At 40.8% G+C, this 12,519-nt stretch overlaps 1 long non-coding RNA gene across 1 annotated transcript in view; it reads left to right on the forward strand.

Moving 5' to 3' along the window:
* The first annotated feature begins 2,624 nt into the window (after window positions 1-2,624).
* LOC310708215 overlaps window positions 2,625-12,519 on the forward strand; it is a 101,396-nt gene continuing 91,501 nt past the window's right edge. The window contains exons 1-3 of the long non-coding RNA XR_014526917.1: window positions 2,625-2,890; window positions 7,173-7,267; window positions 9,829-9,939. This is a non-coding gene — a long non-coding RNA (uncharacterized lncRNA). The remainder of the gene's footprint in view (window positions 2,891-7,172; window positions 7,268-9,828; window positions 9,940-12,519) is intronic.

Raw genomic sequence — 12,519 nt, forward strand, 5'->3', positions numbered from 1 at the left:
ATGTCTAATGTGTCTTATTCCCCCTCCCTAAGTTTTTCAAAGTGGACATTATCAGCTTTTGACCTGGACAAATTCCAACTCCACTTTTTCTGTCTAACTGCACACTAAAGGAAAGAAAAGCTCTTCCACAGCTTTGTGTACTGTTGCTGCTGCCAGATGTGATCCCTGCGTGTGACAAAGGTTCAGAATGCTGCAGACAGACTATTCACTAGGGCCAGTTGCAGGGAACAGGTGATTGCCATGTTATGACAGCTCCAATCGCTACTGGTCACTTTCCAAGCACAATTTCCAGAGTTATTTCCATTGCCTGGCACCATTGCTATCTGTTTCTGGCACCAGGCAAAAATGTCCTCCTTTACCCAGGCTTATGGTTTTTAATGAGGAGGGTAGTTAGGCTTTTGTGTGCTCCTTTGGTAGGACTTGTTCCTTTTAAATATATTGTTTCTGTCCATTCTTGTTTTTATCTGATTTTAATGTCTCTGTTGTTTTAGTTTTACTGCATAAGTTGCTTTGAGGCACTTCAGTGCACAAATGCGACAAATACATAAATACATGTTATTCAAAGTACGGTTTTTGGGTTTTTAAAAATTTCATATGTTTGGCAATTCCTAGCCTATCCTTCATCATATAATCCCAGGGTGGAGTACCAGGAAGCGAAGATTGCCTAGCTATAGAGGCTTGTCTGGCTGGGCTCATGGTTTGGGGAAATAATGATTGGCATCTTGTGGCACTCATGCAGAGCCAGCCTTCCAGCAGTGGCATTGCTACAACTCGCCAGGACAGTTTGGGGTTGAGGCAGGTGGCAAAGTCATGGCACTGCTGGGACATTGGCAGGAGCACTGATTTGGCCCTGCTGGTGTGCCTGTGTCACCCTACCAGAACCAATCTGGCATACCTGCCAAAACGACTGTGCCTCCCAACCTTGTTGCCCACTGCTGTGCCCTGTACAAGCCTGGCAAGTGGTAGAAGAATCGTTCTGCAGCAGGTCCTCTTCTGCTCCTAGCGCAGTGTCTGAACAGTCAACTTCTTATTAGCTGCTTTCTGAATGTGACAGAGCAGTTCTGAATGCTAAAGCATATCAAGAGGGCTATTACAAGTATTCATACCATTTTCCTCTGATCCTTCTCAAAAGTTTGCTCCTTCCTAGAGGAGTAGCTGTTTATTGCAAACAGCAGTTGCCTTCTCCATTTATACTGTATTGATGCTTAGTAATCCTAAAATTGCATATCAGTCAATGTAGATTATATATTGTGTTCTTCTTTGGTATCCCAGGATGTGTGCATTTCCATGCTTGTCATATTTAATTTTCACTTTATTGACCAACAGTTTGCTTCAACCACTCCTGTCAATTAAAACTGTGAAGTAGGCTGTTGTCCATAGGAGCTGCTGCCACAATTAAATTGGTCTCTAAGGTGCCACCGGACCTTCTGGCCCAGTCCTTTTTCCATTTTATATGACTGCGAGTACTATCAATTCCAGGAAAATTTACTTTTAATTAAAACGTGCTTCGAATGAGATCGCCAATTTCCAAGGATTATTTCAGGCTGCATCTATTGAAAAAAGCACCGAAATTAGGTTTTTAAAATGCACATGCAGAAAATAAATAAAAATAAATTGCTACTATTAAGGCAAGCGTCTGAACAGCACTCTTGCATACTCCAGGTAAAAAACGAGAGAGATGTTATTACTTGGCTGTGAGAGGGAGGTGTTTTTTTTTAAAAGGCAGATTTGTTTTGAAGCACTGTCATTTCATATTTGCTTCTACAGATGGATAGCACTTTTTAATTAGGTGAATTTCTGAGCAACCACTTTGAGCAAAAATCGCACATATGACAGATTGCGGTAGATAAGGACTCAATCAGAGATCACACATGGGCTAGGCGATCTCAGAAAATAGTCCAAAGGCATTTAGAAAATGCAAAGGACGCAACAATAAGTTTGAAAAGAAACAAAACACCTAAGAACAAATTAAGAAGGCAGTCGAGAATACAATTCAATCCAGCACTCAAACCATTACACCACTTTGCCTCATTCAGGTAGTGGCATGCAACGAGAGGTTGGTCAGACCCCTTGCCATGGATTCCACATTCCCAACCATTGCTCACTACACTGGCTGTCTATTTCCAAATTGTTTTACCTTGAAGTCTAAATTCACCATGGCTAAATTATAAAAATACATCACAGGCATTTATTATACAACTCTATTGTGTTAGAATCTCTCTCTCTCTCTCTGTTTACTTTTTAACACATCATTGCCTAAATCAATCATTTGGTTAATGCTGGCATAAATGATTACCCTCGAGACATTTCTTTGGTCAATCACTGCTCCAAAATACGTTAAGGTCAACATCTGTTATCAAGTATTATTATAAGTCTGCCTCTCTTCCCCAAAGAATCATCTAAAACTGTTCAAAATTCTTAATTTGCAGCTTTGCAGATGTCCTTTTCCTATTCTGGAGCCAGAAAATTGGCAAGCATGTATAAAATAACAATGTGATCCACGTTCTCCTTGGCTGCTGATGTTAAACTTTGGAGAAAAAACTCCTCAAAACAGACAATGCTGAATGCATATAAGAACATTTAATGCACAAATGAACTACCGGTGCTTTTTTCTCTCCAGCAATTGACACGCTTCAGTGGAGGACTTCCACTGCATCCTTCTGAAGCAGGGGCCAGACAGGGCTGGCTGTGGTTCCAAGATATCAAAGCAGCAATGGCTGAGAGCCTGCAGGTGTACCTGGAAGCTGATATGCACCAATACCACCAGCAGAAGAGATGAGGGATTGGGAGGGCAGCATTAAAACCCAGCTGGTGAAGTAGAAATATGGAAGAAAACACTATAATGAAGCAGAGACAGGAGAACAGACTCTGAGGGGTGAATGGAATAGAGGTGAAAGATATGAGCCGTAATGCTGTCACTAAGGTTGAATTAAGCAAAAGATTAGCAGGGCCAGCCCTACCATTAGGCTGAGTGAAGCAGCTGTGTCAGGCAGCAGCTGTTGGGGGCATGGCAGCAAGGTGCTGAAGGCCATGGGCACGCCATGGGGCCTGCTCTGTGTCCTCTAAGCTAACCTGCTGCTCTTCATTGCAGTCGATGATATTGTCCTTTCATTAGGGATGGACACATAGGCCAGTTTTGCTTTCTCTTACTTTCTCGTTTCCCCTAATCTTAAATTCAGTTCTCCACATTTTGGTTGGTGTTTCTTTTTCTTTTTAAGTCCTCACGAAAATTCACCAGCAAGTTAGTGCAGATTCTTCCAATACACCCCCCCCCCCAATTTACCTCAGTAGCTTGCATTTCTGTATGCTGTTCTTACAAATAAGTTTTTTTAATGCACACTTCACTCCAGTATATTTAATTTTCTATATGTTACTTGACTGAAGGACTGCACCGCAAAATTCAGAGAAGTACAAACTATGAAGGACAGCCTGTGTATTGTTTCACTAAGAGCAAATTATGGAGGGTTGCCTTTAAATGGGAACTGAATCATCCACCTCCCGCAATTCCCCACCTGTCACCAGTGTTAAAGTAAGATTCAACTGTTTGTCTGGTCAGCTTCTAGACATGGGATGTGGGAGGAGGGGCATGAGGCGCCATCTTGTCCTTCTCAGGCAGCAAAATATGTTGGCTCAGCCCTGGATGGGAGAAGAGATAATAGAAGGGAAGGGAAGACATTTCTGGCTGATGTAATTGGTCTCCAAACGGGCAAATGCAAGTTTTGAGCTCATCCTCACCCCACCCCCCATCCCAGATCGCATGACAGATGCAAATACTTTATAGCAAGAGTGGGTAGAAGGGGCTATACTTTCTGCTAGGGCTATGCTTCATCCAGAGTGACCTCAAAACTAAGTAAACAAGTCAGCCAATAGCTTCTGAAGTGAGTTAGCTATTCATGGCATGTGGTCTTCTCCTCTCTAGTGGCACCATCACTGAGGCTTTGGTCAGGTATGCCTATAGGCCCAAGCCTGAAACCTTTGGAATTTGCACTATTTTTGATCAACAAATCTCTTTAGGGTTCATTAAAGGCAAGCTTCCTAGACACTTCTTTTCTTACTGCTGTCTTCTTGGCTAGATTGGAGGGGCATTAGCACAAACCATTTCTGACAGCTGACAAACATTTTTTTCCTCTGTGAGGTGTGAAATAGCAGCGCTATTTTGTTCTGCCAAATTGCCAGCAGAATGGGAGGAAACAAATCCCACGGAACTGCTTCCTTTACTAGCGGGGAGTTTATCCACTAGTCCCCTAGCTCGGACTATCTCAGGGGCATAAAGATAAGTTCTCAGAGGCAGATTGCATGTAAATGTCAAGTGAGCAATTTTTCATCGAAAGGGAGAAAGGATGTCCCTGTTTTGTACTTCAGGCAGGTTGCAGGAGTGATGTCATGAGTTTCATCTGGGCACTGAACACCTTGTGATGGGATGCCGTTTCTTCTCCACCTAGGGGTGTTCCTCTGAATATTATGTAAAGCATTTTTCTTATAGGGTCGGAAGAGAACAAATTTTATCTTCAGCTCATTATAAGGCAACACATATTGATTTTTTATTTATATTTAGTTATTTATTACGTTTTGTTTCCCTACCTGAAACACAGCATACGCACACATACTGTGTATATCTTCAGATGGCTTGAAACTTTTGAAAGTAAGCTGAAGCAGTATCACATAACTACAATCATACAACTTGCTTACTAAATAATTAAAATGAAACTGTTTGAAAAAATATGAAACACTGCAGATAAGAGGAGAAAAATGAATTCCCAGGTCAGCTCAAAACACCATCTCATTTATTCTTTGAATACCTGCTGGGATTTATTCATTTTTAAAAGCAGACCGCTCTGTTTGGGTACGTTTTCTCCCAGATTCTAACTGGTTGTTGACCATATGGAAAAATATTCTTGGTTGGTGCTACCCAGACAGAGTGGTGGTGGTGCATAAATTGCTTGGCTGCCATTGGTGCACCAGAGATGCTTTTAAATGGCCTGTGCCTAGTCAGATTCCTCCTGAGTTTTCCATCATTGCACTTAAGGTTGTTACTCCTGCTGCTTTGTTGTTTGCACTTTCCTGAAACACCAACGCTTTTGTATGCAGGGATAGCTCTTCCCATTCTTCCTCTCCTCCTTGCCATCACTCCATATTTCATTTTTTTAATTTCATTCTTATTTGATGTAACCCTTTTTTACATTGCTACACACAGCCCAGTTTACAAGTCATAGAAACAACAAAACAACAAAGATTGAACCCTATAACCATATGATCCCATGCAAAAAAATTATGTAAGCATATATTTCTCTCTCCTTACACACTCTCAATCCCTGTTGCTGCATTTGAAAATCACTCTACCAAGCACATCCAGCTGGTGTCAGGAGAGAGGCTCTGCAGTTCCACCTCTATGTCATTTTATTGCCAATGCAGCTGGCTGAGAAGAAGCTGTAGCAGCACTGACAGTTCTAGAATGCTGCTCCTTCCTTTCTCAGTTGATAACAGGATGGACTCTGGCTCATTTGGCTCTCCAGCTGTTGCTGAACTACAACTCCATTCAGCTCCAGGAAGCATGGTCTATGGCTAAGGGTGATGGGAGTTGTAGTTCAGCAACATCTGGAGTGCTAGAGGTTCATTACAGCTGTTCTAAAGAGTATGCACCTGCCTTGGTGTTATAGTATTGTCATCTCCCACTAGCTGCCTCATATATATTCAGAGTGCGTATTCTAGTCAATGTGGCAGAGAATGTATTACACTTTAAAATGCACTACTGTCAATACCAATCTGTCAAATGTTTGCAAATAGTAGCAGAGATTTTATGCAACAATACATTTGCTAATTTGCATAACTATACTGCATTGCATTCCGAATATTACAAATAAGTTTGACTAAAATATGGCAAATGAGGATTTTGGTGAATTTTGCAGAGAATTTTGGTGATAACTAGGGATGGAGGTTTCTGTTAGTTTCTGTAGCCATTCTTCAAACTAATGGAATATGCAGAAATGGCAAAACTTACCGGAAGAATAAGAAATCAAGATAACAAAGTCTTTAAGGGGGAATGGAAATCATTTATTGAATATTTACAAATTCATTGTAAACAAATTAAGTCATTTGCAGGATTAATGTAAAAACATGCAGTATTGAAAACATCTATGAAAAGGATGGAAATAAAATATAAAATAGATTTAAATTGGGATATGCAGAAAAATAGACTAAATATAAGGAACCGCAGAAAAAAGGGAAAGCTGAAATATGTAAAGATGATTCTGTTTGAAATGTTTGTCATAAATGAAAATAAAAGTAATAAAAAAAACTAGGGATGAAGGAGAAATGGGGTTCAGTTATATTTTTATGTGAACCTACTCAATCACACTTGCTAAAAGAATCTGAAATTTGCACTTCTCCAAACTTTGTGATGTAGTTCTCCAGTGAAATAATGTATACACAAAGACACATATTTAGGTAGAGATGTGCATACAGTGCATATATCAGTGAAAATAGCATACAAAAATTGGAAAAGAATGGAAAAATGAAAAACAGAGAGAAACAGGAACCAACAGAGTTCTCTTTCCCTTGTGGTGTCAGTGACATTTCTTTAAGGTTTGGACTTTTCACTGAGTCCAATGGGGAAAGAAATCAATTTTTTTCCATCCCAGGTTGCTCCCAAGACCCACACCAATCTAGGCAACAGTAGCAAAGAAAATTGTTTAAAAGTAGACACAGGACTGAGATGATGGAAGGCCAGAACCCTGATGCCTCCTATTTCAACATTGGGTCAATTATTTGATGCATGGAGAAATCAATCATTTGAGGGGATAACCTTTCCTTATCTGCTCTATTCAAACCAGTGGAGGGAGGTGATTTTGTGTGTGTGTGTGTGTGTGTGTGAGAGAGAGAGAGAGAGAGAGAGAGAGAGCTGTTCACCACTGGCATGCCTTGGGGGAGGACAGTCCAAGGATGAATGTGGCTCTTTGGCACTTGAGATATATTGTTTAGGATGCCCCCCCCTCTATTGACTGCAGTTTGTTTTTAACTGATTTCAATACTGTATTTCAAAATTAATATAACTTGCCTTGGGACTATATTGTGAAGAATGGGTAATAAATCTCATAAATAGCAGAAACATTTTATAGGAAATCATAGAGGGAGCCTATCCTTAAGAAAACCACCCCTGTCCTGTTCTCTCTCAGGTTGGGGTCCAAAATTGTGCAGTGGCCAGACAGAGTCCAAGGCACTCACAAATTAAGAAGCACTGTTAGGTCTTGAAGACCAGGGTCTGAGTAAGGTGAGTCCAACTGTCAAGTCTAAGTAAGGGTTATTAGGGCAAAGCAGAAGACCCCTGGGAAAGACCTTGGACAGCTCCCTGTAGCCAAGTCTAGCCAGAACTACCCAACAGTGAGCTGTTGCCTCACCAATGTATTACACCCTTATGAAGACTGGCTGGCTTTATAGCTCCTTGGGCTATATTGCTGAGATGGGAAAAATATGGCCTCTCACACGTTGCCAGACTGCAACTCTCTTTATCGCCCCTGACCATTGGGCATGCTGGCTGCAGGTGATAGGAGTTGGAATCCAACAACGTCTGCAGGATCACAGGTTTCCCATCTCTGCTGTATTGTTTGGTTGACCAGGCTGAGGCAGAAGAACTAGTTTCATGTGTTTATTCCAGGTCTATTCAACCCAAAGCTTTATGCTAACTGTCACCGCAATGGCATGTGTTGCACACACCATTTTCCTACTCTGCAGAAAGAAGGCTGGGGGCACCTCTGCATAGTTTGCCAGGAGAAGTCCCACCTGCAGAATCCAGAGCAAGTAGCTCAAGTGTTGCCTCTGTATGAATATCAAAAGCCACTGGCAGTTTCTTGTGGAAGTTTGCTTATCTGTAAGAGTTGTGTAAATTAGTTTGGAGGAAAAATATACATTTCTCACTGACAGTTTCCCCTTCAAACCCATGAAAGAGAAAGTCTACACAGCCCAAGAGAAGTTTGCTTCTCAAAAACTGAACAGTTTCTGCCTTGTGCAGAGTTGTTTCTTGCTGATCCATTCAGATCAATGAAGTTTCCCCAGCCTTTGGAATTTCTGGCAAGGAGAAAGGTCTTTGATTCCTAACCTCTCTGGAAACTGAGCTGACAGGCACTTCTTGTTCGTTTCTGACCTGGCTATTCCTTTTACTCTGCAAATGGTTTTTCTCACTCTGTAGAAAATGAGCATCTTAACTCTCTTTTTCAGGGTTTACACTCCAATTTTTAAAAATTGATTTGTTTATTGTTTCAATTTTTATACCGCTTTTCTAAACGACAAGCCAGAGTGGTTTGTAAAACATTTAATATAAGATACAAAATTCACAAAACTAAAACCAACGTATCAGAAACATTAAAACCAACAGCTGTAAGAAAATACATCTGATAGGCTGTGCATTAAATCAAACTCTTTGCACTTTCACAATGATTCAAAGGCCCAAATGACAAGATGCATGTTGGGCAACCTACAGAACTGAAGCATGGAAGACTCCTGATACAACTTGAGCGGCACCAGGAGGGTGCCACCACCATGAAGGCCCCACATGGCTCACTGTCCCATCAAGTACTGTTTGGAGTATAGCCACAATGCCCTCTCCATAGATTTTAATTGCTAGGCAGGGGAACCTGCTTCTCCTGAAGTAAAACTCCCACCACCCCTGCCCTTTGGCTGTGTTTACTGGGTCCGATGGGACTTGCAGTCCAACAGTTTCTGGAGGACCACACAATATATGGAAGTTTACACTAAATATGAATGGTGTGAAAATAAATAAAAAGAACTCAACAAGTTCATTTGTGCTTCAGATGAAGAAAAATCTACATTACCCACAATATGCAACACACAGGGAACAAAGAAGCTATCTCTGCATTAATCCTCTTTGTGTTTTCCCCTCCTAAAATATCTCCCATTGTTTTCATTTTTAATTGCTGCAAAGGAACAATAGGAACACTTGTCTCTGAACTAAAATTTATTGTTTTTGCTCCCTGTGGTGTACCTTTAGTGTTGATTAACACATCAGGTCATCTGATACAATGTCTGATTGCAATTTCATGCAACCCTCACTTATAGTCACAGCAGAATAAAATTATTATGGATGTGAAAAACATGTGAGAATCACAGGGATTATTATTTTTTAAAGGCCTGGAGGGCATAGCTACCCAATCGTCTTTGGCAGAATAGGTCTGTCATAGACAGTTGTAGAGCTTTGGCAAGTTCTTTTCTTGTTATTTATTTATGGCTATATGGATTAGACATACTCATGATGAACATGCTCATAGTAAATAGTATACTCATCTTTTGATAAACTTTCCTCATGGATGAAGCCAGAGTGTGTTCATATTGACCTACATAAATGTTGTTAGTTTGTTGGCCCTAATGTCCTTTGACATTGCATGGAATTTATTTCCAGTTAGCACCTGGATGTTGCTACTGCTGTTACCTCATTCAACTTAACATTATTGCCATTTCAGAAGGCCAGAAGGGAGGGCAGAAACTGAATCTGAAATGTGGTAGTCTACCTAGGTAAAACATTAAAGCTAGGATTTAACTTTAGGGCTTTCAAATGTGAGCTCCACATACCATTTTCTGACCCTTGCTGGTGCTTTCTGGTTCAGGTTTCCTCGCAATTCTGAATTTTCTACTGGCTTCCTCCAAGAGCCTGGTGGTTAGGACTCTCTGCAGTGAATTGATTCCATTAAGAAAGGAAAAGTATAAATAGCTCCATGCAGGGAGGATGTATATTATAGAATCTGTGGCAGTGGGGCACGTTAAAACAGCCAAATATACAAATTCATAGGTTGTATTTACACCTTCCACCTTCCCTTCCAGATTCCTGACTCCAAATGTATGCAACTGACGGGAGTCTCTTACATCAGCCAAGCCAAACAACGGAAAAAAGTGAGTCTGGCAGTCAACAGCTGCCTGAATCATTCATATGTGGTAAGCCATTTCTGCCACTTGGGTGAGACTAAACCCATAAGCAAGGAGGAGTGGGAGTGACATCTATCCTTAATTCATTAATTTTTAAAAGTGGGAAAAAACTGTAAAAGCCCACTGCGTTAATTTTCTATGTAGCATTTTCTCCTAACAGTTAATGAGATATGAACAATATTATTGGGTGGGACACCAAGGGAACTGCTTGATGCCATAATGTACTGACAGACTGACATGTCAGGTTGAGTTATATGAACAATGTTCTACTACTACTGTCTTGGTCAATGGAGAAATACAAAAGGGAACAAGGATTCCTAAGCATGCATTCTTCTGCAGAGCATTTCTTAAGGCAATGCAGCTACCTGGACATGGGATGGCATGCTTTACTAACCTTCAGGATCATCTCAGTCTTTTTACAGATTTCAGAAAGGGAGTGAGCATGTTCTCAGTATTTATTTAAAAAGTGTGATGAGGGAAATTCAACACAGGATGGAATGCACTGAACAAACTCTTAGCTTTCCTTTGGCTTCTTTGCTAGGGACTGCATACTTTCTTCCGTCCAATCTGTGGCTGTCTGAAACACAGCACAAAAACTCCTCAAAAGGTAACGTTGAGGCAGAACATTCCTACACACATCATCTTCCTTTACGTTGCTGTTCATGGGAAGACGAGAGTGAGGAGAGAGAGATGAAGAGCCTACTCAAAATTTATGGAACAGGATTTGCTCAAGGGTTAGGATAATTTACTGCCCTGAGCTTACTTTAAAAACCTAATAGGATTAAATTTTTCAGCTTGCCTTTTAGCAACTCAATCTTATGCATGTCTACTGAGAAGTAAGTCCCACTGAATTCAATGAGATGTACTTCCAGGTAAAGCATATATAGGATTTCAGCCCTAATTTATTATTTCTCCCCTCACCCTTGATCATTAAAGGGGAAACAAAAACTGCAGATAAAGTGATATTTTTTATTTATAAAAGGATTTGAACACTGGCCATTACTCAGGGTGTAAAAAGTACATTAAGTCAAGCTTTTAAATAGTATAATTTAGGATCAATATGTATTTTAAAAGGTGCAGGTCATGGCAGAATGGAGCTAAGCTTTTGTAAAGGAAAAGAGAAAGCTTCATTCTGAACTGAGAACTTCACACCCAAATGAAGTTCAAAGGCGATAATTAAATATGCATATGTAAATGAAAATGAAAATAGCCGAAAGCAGGATGCAGGTGATGACAACCTTGTTGTTCAAACAATTGCGGATTTAAATAGGCACTGATAATTCGTGTGCCCCCCCCGACATTACATCTACAGGGTTGCCATATTTCAAAAAGTATAATTTCTGACACCCACAATTTTTTGTTTTAAAAGAAACCCACCAAAAATTGTTGGGCTTTTTTGGGGAACAAACCCAAATTGTTGACACGATTTTCACACCCAAGGAAAACAGGACATGTCAGGAATTTTGCTGATGTATGGCAAGTCTAGCATCTATAAAATAAGTAGCAAAAAACCTGCACCCCCACCCCACTCAGACACCATCTAGAGCAGCCTTCTTGGCCTACAGTTACGGTTGGATTACAACTTCCATAATCCCTGATCATAGGCCATGTTAGTTTAGGATGATGGGAAATGGAGTCTAAAAAACCTGGAAGGCAACAAGTTGGACAGGCTAATAGAGATAAATTTCTATAGGCATGAAAATCTTTGTGTGTTAAGCTCAGTGTGAGTTGGAAACAGACCTACCCTGCTCAGTGTTAGATTTTAGGCTCAGAACCAGCATCATGGACCTATTTCATCCTAATAGCATAGGTCTCCCTTAATGCAACCGATGTGAAGGGAACTTTAGAGCACTTAGGATCACTACAAAGATCAGTGTTGTTTTTTGACGCCCTTGCCCTGAGAACTGAATGCTCGTAGATGGCAAATGTCATCACGTTAGAGTCAAAGTATGCTCTATGTTAAATACGTAGTGTGGAATACTGCATCACACTCTTAATTGTTCCCTCTGCTGAAACATTTCAGCTTGCCAGGTGGAATGAGCCCCCCTCCTCTCTCTCTGCACCCTGTTTTGGGTGTTCTCTGACACCCATAGAGCCAATTTTTTGGGTGGGTGTGTGTCTGTGGAGGTACACGGGGGGGGGGGACTCCATTGCACAAGTGGAAGTCCTTGCAGTGTCCCTGTTGATGAGGCTGGTTAGTTGAATCTTCAAAAAAATTAATAATAAGCATATTGGGAGACTTTTACAGGGACTGTAGTGGGTGGGGAGAGGAGGTTGATAAGAAGCCATGAGATGTCTTCCTTCTTCCTTTTCTTAAATATGTTCATTCAATATACAAAGCACTAGCATCCCTCATTCATTCAGTCTTCCATCCATTCATTCTATGCACCACACACCTTCCCTCAGGATAGGTCTGAGGAAAGTGTCACTCATAAAAGGTCATCTAGGTATCTTTGTGGACAAAGCTAACACTATTTTTGATTATAGGACCTGTGTGTATTGAAAAAAGGTCTCAAATCATGTTGGGTGCCATAGCCAGATGGGGGGAATTATACTGCCATACAAAATGTGGCGTTTACTGCTTAGATA

The sequence above is a fragment of the Podarcis liolepis genome (genome assembly GCF_965112155.1).
Source record: "Podarcis liolepis genome assembly, chromosome: 5".
Lineage (NCBI taxonomy): Eukaryota > Metazoa > Chordata > Lepidosauria > Squamata > Lacertidae > Podarcis > Podarcis liolepis.